This window comes from Eupeodes corollae, chromosome 2 (genome assembly GCF_945859685.1).
Source record: "Eupeodes corollae chromosome 2, idEupCoro1.1, whole genome shotgun sequence".
Lineage (NCBI taxonomy): Eukaryota > Metazoa > Arthropoda > Insecta > Diptera > Syrphidae > Eupeodes > Eupeodes corollae.
The window spans coordinates 85,901,388-85,910,162 of NC_079148.1; positions in this window are offsets into that span (position 1 = coordinate 85,901,388).

The window sequence follows — 8,775 nt, forward strand, 5'->3', positions numbered from 1 at the left end:
GTTTATAAACAAAAACATATTATTTATACACAATATAAATATTCATGTACTTCATAATGAACACTTATTTCCTGGTTTACAATTTTTGTGACTTTTGTTTAAATGACACACATTTCATCTTCATTGTTTGTTTTATCACTAAATCTATGGAAAAAAAAACTTCAACGTTCAATGTTGCCATCAGGATCAGGAGGGTAAAACTTTCATTGTGAAATCGAAATGTTCTGTACTGTACCTACTGCACTATTAAAGCAGAGTGCAGCAGCCATGCATGAACAAAACAAACCATTGTAGTGCAATGCAAGCCATGCACACACTCATATCAATTACGATAAAAGTCACACGTAGAGAAAATTGCATAGATTGCGCACAACCAACTAATATGCGAAATGGGTTCCCAAAGGACAAAACATTATCTCAGTGTGAACGAACGAGCGGAGGACGAACAGCATTCACCTTTTGGAAATGAATTGCTCCTTTAGTGCCAGTGGCATATTGTCAAGTTGACTTTTGCAATTTTGTGTGGGGTAAGGGATTGGGATTTCTGATGGAATAAGCGCAAATAGACGATACTTTTTCGATTAAGCAAATTGCACATCTTGTGAATGTGCTTTGATTTCTTTGCATTACTTTTCTGCAGCTATGTGACTTTTTTCAATATTCGTACATAAGAGGAAAGTGAAAATAAACCCAACTTATCATTTCTCCTCGTAATACAAACAAAAACGTGGAAGTGAGATGTTCGACTCAGATATAGTTGGCATTAATGTTTGCAAATCATTTCTTAATTAGGTCACATAATTCTATACTAATCAGTTAGTTTGTTTGTTTGTCAATTTTATGAGATGATTTCTTGTGTGGCGGTGGTTGCGGGGCTGGAGAGTGTTTTAAGCTACTTTTTATCGCGGTAATATTTTTCATTTCCATCTCCTTTGAACAGTTCCGCCGGTAACACTTATAATTAGATATTCGATATAGTGTTTGTGTATAACACTAATTAGTAGCATAGCATTAGGTGCTTCCTGTGTTTGGCCCTATCATGATTGGGTTCCGTCTACCTCCTTACCTCATTTCATTATCTTCATTACCAAAAGGCGATTGTAGCAGCAATAAACGAAGTTGTTTTGGAAATAAATTCAAGCATATTGGATGAAGTAGCAGGGGATAGAAAAGAGCATTTGTCAATAAACACAGTCAAAACAGAGCACTTCATACCTAGTAGAGTTTCTTAACTCACTTGTACTGTGATGGTTTACAATCTGAAATTAATACAAATTAATGCTGGTGTCCCCAGGACTCCGTTTTGATTGCGAATCTTTTCCTTAAATTCACAAACGATCTTTTTTTTGCAGCTTTCAATCCATTAAACTTATTCTCTGAGACAGTACATTCAGTTTTTCATATTCGTTGCAAAGATTCACATCCTTGTCGTTTGAATATGAAACTTCAACGGTACGTACATGAGAAGTTAATTAAATTCCGATCTCTAAAGCATTATCCAATAACTTTGTAGAGTTAAATACTTCAAAAACTAGATGATGTCTTCTATCGTTAATGCGTCACTCACTAAAGAAATCTGAATGATCGGTTTGGATATCACATATGCTTTATATAAGGCGCACCAATTGTAGTCAATTGGGGAAGTAGTACCCGTAGCGCGATGGTTAGTGCGTTGGAGTGTCATGCAAGGGGTCTTGGGTTCAATCCCTGCCTGTGCCTCCTAACTTTTTTCACGTGTACTGCCTCTTGTGAGGAATTGAAAAATTCTCGCGAGCTCTACGAGCAGAAGAGGAGAGAGGAACACCGGCTTCTTAGACGGAAAAAAAGAGAACATGAGAAGCGCGCGATCGAGGAGATAGAGGGATGTCACAACAGGAATGAGGTTCGTAAATTTTACCAAAAAGTAAGAAAAACCTCCCAAGGGTACCAGCCACGAACCGAAGCTTGTAAAGACGATCAAGGGAATATCGTAGTAGAGCCACAGTCGATGCTGAGAATATGGAAAGATCACTTCTCCAAATTATATAACGGCGATGACGAACCGAATTCCGCTGTAAGGGAGATAGAACCACTCAACCTCGGCGACGCAGATCAACAATTCCGCCTACCCGACCTTGACGAAGTGAAGATAGCTATATCTAAACTTAAGTCAAACAAAGCTGCTGGAGCTGACGGCATCACCGCCGAACTATTCAAAGCAGCAGGCGATGACTTGGTAGGGAGCATGCACCAACTCATCTGCAAAATATGGTCATAAGAAAGCATGCCCGATGAGTGGAATCTCAGCATAGTGTGCCCGATACATAAGAAAGGAGACCCTCTAAACTGCGCCAACTACAGAGGCATCAGTCTCCTTAACATTGCGTATAAGATCCTCTCTGCCGTATTATGTGAACGTCTGAAGCCATTCGTCAACAACCTGATTGGTCCTTATCAGTGTGGCTTCAGACCAGGAAAGTCCACTATCGACCAAATATTCACACTACGGCAGATCTTGGAAAAAACCCAGGAGCTTCAAGTTGATACCCACCATCTCTTTATCGATTTTAAAGCCGCGTATGACACCATCTATAGGGAAGAGCTCTACCGAGCAATTTCTAGTTTTGGCATCCCTGTCAAACTTATCCGTTTGTGCAGAATGACGATAGAGAATGCACGCTGCTCTATCAAGGTCGGAAAAGATCTTACCGATGTATTTGATGTCAAAAAAGGTTTTAGACAAGGCGATGCACTGTCATGCGACTTCTTCAACATCGTTCTGGAAAGAATTGTGCAAAACTCAACCGTCAACACTAGAGGCACAATCTTCCAAAGATCCATCCAATTATTCGGATACGCAGATGATATTGACATAATTGGAAGATCAAAGCGTGATGTCAGTGGAGCGTTTTTGAGCATTGCGACGGAAGCGAAGAAGATGGGTTTAGTGGTCAATGAGGGCAAGACCAAGTATATCCTGTCATCAAAAAAGGACACTGAACGACGACGTATTGGACAAAACGTCACCATGGGCGCTATAACTTTGAGGTAGTTAAGGACTTTGTCTACCTAGGCACCGCTATTAATGCAGACAACGACACCAGCGCTGAAATCAATCGAAGAATAACTCTTCCAAATCGCTGCTTCTTTGGACTTAGAAGGCAATTGAGAAGTAAAGTCCTCTCTCGAGCATCTAAAATCACCATCTATAAGACACTCATCATCCCGGTTCTCATTTATGGCGCTGAGGCCTGGACCCTGTCAAAGAAAGATGAGAGCGTCTTAGGATGCTTCGAGAGAAAAATTCTTCGGGTGATTTTTGGTCCCGTAGGCATAGATGGAGAATGGAGGAGAAGATATAACGACGAACTGTACGGGCTGTACAGCGACACTGACTTAGTTAACAGAATTAAAGTCCAGCGGCTTAGATGGCTAGGTCATGTAGAGCGGATGGACATCAACGCTCCAGTGCGGAAAGTCTTCGAATCCAATCCCGAGGGACGGCGGCGCAGTAGAGGAAGACCGCGACTCAGGTGGCACGCCCAGGTGGGAGAGGACCTCAAACAACTTGGCGTGCGAAACTGGAGACAGCTAGCTAGGGACCGAGCTGGCTGGAGACGCTTGTTGGTTGAGGCCCAGGTCCGCCCCGGACTGAAGCCAACTTACTCGTATTTTGTGTGTTCTAAAAAATATGTTAGTACATAAGTTCAAATAAGTAGCCAAAAAATAAAACTTTGAAAATTCAAAAGAATGATACACACGCATTTATTTTCAATTAAGGATTACATTGTGCTGGAGCTTTGAACGTTTTTGATGCCAAAACCAGCCCCGTCGAGGGAGGGGGAAGCAAGGGAACCCCTGGCCCGTCACACGGTTGCCGATCTGGGCCCCTGATTATTATTGGGGTACATTTTTGTTAATATTTAAGGACAAATTTGACAACTCTCAACTATTGAAAGAAAGTGATATAAAACTGTTTCGCTTTTCTTACTTAATTTAACGTTATTTTGAAAATTTTTAAAATCAAAATAAGATTTTGGCAACTTAAAACAAAACACAAATATTTATTTCAGTTTCTGTTTTTATAAAGCTTCTTTTTTTTATTCTTGTTTCAGCTGGGAACGAAATTTTTAATTCGGTTTAAGGGGACCGAAAAGTACACGCAAACTTTTTTCAATTGTGTTTTCCGTAATATTAATTAATTAATATTTTGAATAAATTGTTTACTGAAGTTGAAGGATTTTAAGTCACTTCAAAGTTTGTATATTAAACTAGCCATACAACCAGCCAGACAAGGGATTCTATAAGAATATTGGACACCATTCTCTTCCTTGGCGAAAGGGGACTAGGACTATTTATTTTTTTTTATTTATTTATTTATTTATTTCATCAATTAGAGATCTTAACATCTACAATTAGATTACAAAAGGTCAAGAAATAAATAATCATTTATAACAAAAAAAAAATAGGCCTAATAATACATAACAATAAGTGCTTAAAATAAAAATATTATAAACATGGTTTGACTAATTAATTCGAAAAGAACAAAAGTATATTATTTTTCAAAGTGTATCTGTTTATATGAAAATTAAAATCAATATGATTTGAAATGAGATTAGTTTCTCTAACACAGCGAGTTAAAGGTTCATTACAAGCATAGTTTACCCTATGTTCCTTTTCTCGGAGTAAGCAACGTTCTCTTATTTGACGCGAGGGAGCATACAAATCTATCAACGATAAAAGGAAAGGGCATTTGATATGATGCGACAAAATGTCACTTATAAACATTACTGAAAACATTTTCCTTCTATTTTCAAGTGACTGAGTTCCAAGAAGTTTACATCTAGTCGAGTACGACGGGATTTCGATGTTCCAACCTAATTTATGAATTATAAACCTTGTACATTTTTTTTGGATCATTTCAATTCTATTTGACTACGAGGCGATAGCAATCTTATTGGAGAGCCAAATAATAGACATAATTATCGATGCCCGATTCAAGTGGTGTGGAACAAAACGCATTTATTTTGCGATACCTGCAATTTGTAGAAAATGTATTCACGATTCAAGAACGGTTTTTGGAATTTGTCGATTTCAACAAAAAAAACTGGCACCGCAATAGCTGATTTGATCTACGAAACATTTGCAAAGAACGAAATCCCTTAAGAAGACTGTTGTGCACAAGGCTATGACAATGGAAGCAATATGAAGGACAGTATAATGGTGCACGATATTATTCCGTCCCGGGTCCGAAATTCCACGGACGGCCCTGGTCAAAACCTACTTTATTACCATACATTGGATATGATGCATCGCTCTTGCAATTAGCATACAAAAATGAGTGTATCATAGATGGAAAATTTTGTATTATTTTACACACTCTCAGGTGAATGAAAAAGTACCAAAACAATAAGAGAATTTCGCTTTGTTAAATAAACAAATTAGAATTTTATGCTGCAAAAATAAAACATCTTGCCTAAGCCCCATGGTTTACTGTGTGTTGACTAAAACCATGCCTTTTTTTAATGTTCAAAATATTATGATTCCTATTCATTTAATTCACCAACTGTTAAGCGAATTATTTACCAACCATAATTTTATGCACTACACTATTGGGCTTTGTATAATAGTTAATTTATTCAATGCTTTATTCAGTTCTTCTAAGATTTCCAATACTGTCAATGGAACACTATTTCAGTTATTTCTTGCTCTTATTGCAATAATATTATATTCTATTTAGGCCCCATAGCTTACAGATTTGTATACGATTTATGGGCAACAGGTACACCAAAATGCCCATTCTCGTTTGAGATGCAAATTTCACAGCATTGTATAAATTAATGTCATCCACCAAGACTGTCTGTTTGCACGTTAGCGGTAATCTAAAAATGTACTGGATGGACAGGGTGCTTAATGGAGGAAGTTTAAGTGTATAATATATTAAGGTTTTGTGGAAATGTGTTTGAATATGAATGACGGGAGCTCTCATTGAAAACGATGGCATACTTTTCTATATTTATGTGTCTTTTATATCTTTTAACGATAGCCTAATACTTGTTCTAAGTTTTAAAAAAGGATCATTATAAAATTAAATACTTCTGTCGCTTAAGTTTAATTCAAATTGTATTACCTTCATTCACGATACAGTTTAAGTTCTTCAACTTGATTCATAATTGCCGACACATTAATTTTGGCTTGATCTAATAACAAACATTAAATAAAACTTAAGTCAACATTTTGTTATTTTTAGGTAAGGCTATTTTAATATTTAAAAGATAAAGCGGGAGATTTGATCATACTTGAGACTTAAGTGACTCTCAATATGTAATTCACTCAAAATCTACATTCTACGTATACCTACAATAATTTTGAATCGGGATGAGTGAAATCGAAAAGGAGCAATTATAAAAAAATTGTTATTCGACTCATAAATGTAACAATATTAATCTAGTTTGTGTTTAAAAAGAGTTATTAATTTTAAAATGCGAAAAAAACTCGATCAGTTGTGTTATTGTAGTTACAAAAACTCAGTTGAAAGCGTACATTGCAAACAATAATTACATCCAATTTAGAAATTCCTCTGCACTTAAATTTGTATTTGGTTAGTCAAAATTTATATTCCATAAGTATATAATTTAATTTAAATTTAAGATTAAAGAACAAACCAATATGGTTATTTATTCCTAGTTTTTTTTTATTTTAAGCTGCCTCTAAAGGGTAAGAAAATAAAAAAAAAATTCATGTTTTTGATCTCTGAACAAAAAAATAACGCATCAATTTTTAGCGCCCAAGTAATTTTTCTCTTCATAATTCATTGGTAGATAATAACTTAAAACTACTTATTACCTGTCTAGGGTGATTCAGCTCAACTCGAAATTTTCAAGTCAGTTCAATAAATAGTATACATAGAAGTTGCCGAGACAATTTGGCTATTCTGGTATTACATTCGTGCCTTATTTTCTCTCTCAAAAGCCATTGGAAGGTCATAACAATGTTTTTTGTATGAAAAAAAGGATACAATTGTAAAAAAAATTGAGCTATCTATTTTGCAACATAATGTCAAATGCCTTGGAAAGTGCAAATACGATTTAAGTTGTAATAGCTTCATATTAAGCTTGTCAATCACAAACCTTTTTTTAGTGTAGTTAATAAGAAATCCATTTGAAAGAAATAAAATGTATACCTACACATACTTACTGACCCGGCCACGCGTTGCTGTGGCTTGCGTTTTTTTTGTCATACTCCATTGGTGTAAACTATTTAAGGGGAATGGTAGAAGAATGTCAGACATGGGCAAGGACACCACCATGCTTTTAAATAGATGCGATTTGTAAAAAATCAATTCGAACTTCATGACTGGTTCCTACTAATGTTACCCCTTATTAAATTAACATTATTATTTATGATAGAGAACGGAAACGGAAAACCTAAAAAATGTAATGATTTGGGATTTGAAGGGGAAGGACTTTGAACAAAATTGATCAAAATTTACATACAGTTGATGTACATCAAAAAATGTTATGGTATTTTTTTTTTAAAATTGATTAAAAAGTTAATAAAAAAGATAAATTATTAAAATATATGTAAGAATCATTGAAAATATGATAATTTTTTGTTAAATATATTTCATTTAACGTTAATACAAATTAATTTAAATATTAATACAATCGGCATTATATCTGTACTTGATATTTGACTTTTTAAATTTAATCACAGGTTTTAATAACCAACATTCCAACCTCGCGTTAAAAGATCACTATATTTACTGTGAAAGACATTCATCACTATCAATTGTGTATAATTGAATTTCAACCTCAGCTTCTTTTATTTAAAACAGTTTATAAATTCCTGACTTTGAAACTGATTACTGATGTCGAACGAATTTGGTACATATACTAACACATGCATATTAATTTCCAATTTTAAACTGATACTTACTTACTTAAGGTGGCGCTTCAGTCCGGGACGAACTTGGGCCTCAACCAACATTTAGATATATACATGACCTAGTTATCCATATAAGTCGTTTAATTTTAATTCTGTCTATGTCAGTGTCGCTATACAACCCGTACAATTCGTCGTTACATCTTCTCATCCATTCTCCATCTATGTATACGACACCAAAAATCATCCGAAAAATGTTTATCTCGAAGCATCCTAAGACGCTCTCATCTTTCTTTGACAGGGTCCAGGCCTCAGCGCCATAAGTGACAATTGACAACCCGGGATGATGAGTGTCTTATGGATGGTGATTTTAGATCCTCGAGAGAGGACTTTACTACTCAATTGTCTTCTAAGTGCGTAGAAGCAGCGATTTGACAGAGTTATGCTTCGTTAGATTTCAGCGCTGGTTTCGTTGTCTGAGTTTATAGCGGTGCCTAGGTAGATAAAGTCCTCAACTAACTCAAAGTTATAGCTGTTCATTGTGACATTTTGTCCAAGACGTCGTTGTTCAATGTCTTTTTTTGATGACAGCATAATACTTGGTCTTGCCCATCTTCTTTGCTTCCATCGCAATGCTCAAAAACGCTCCACTGACATCACGCTTTGATATTCCAATAATGTCAACATCATCTGCGTATTCCAGTAATTGGGTGGACCTTTGGAAGATTGTGCCTCTAGTGTTGACGGTTGAGTTTTGCACATTTCTTTACAGAACGATATTGAAGAAGTTGCATGACAGTACATCGCCTTGTCTAAAACCTTTTTTGAAATCAAATGCATCGGTGAGATCTTTTCCCGTTGTTTCCATCTGGAGCATTCGTCCGGTGCCTTAGTGGAAACACCTCTCCCGCC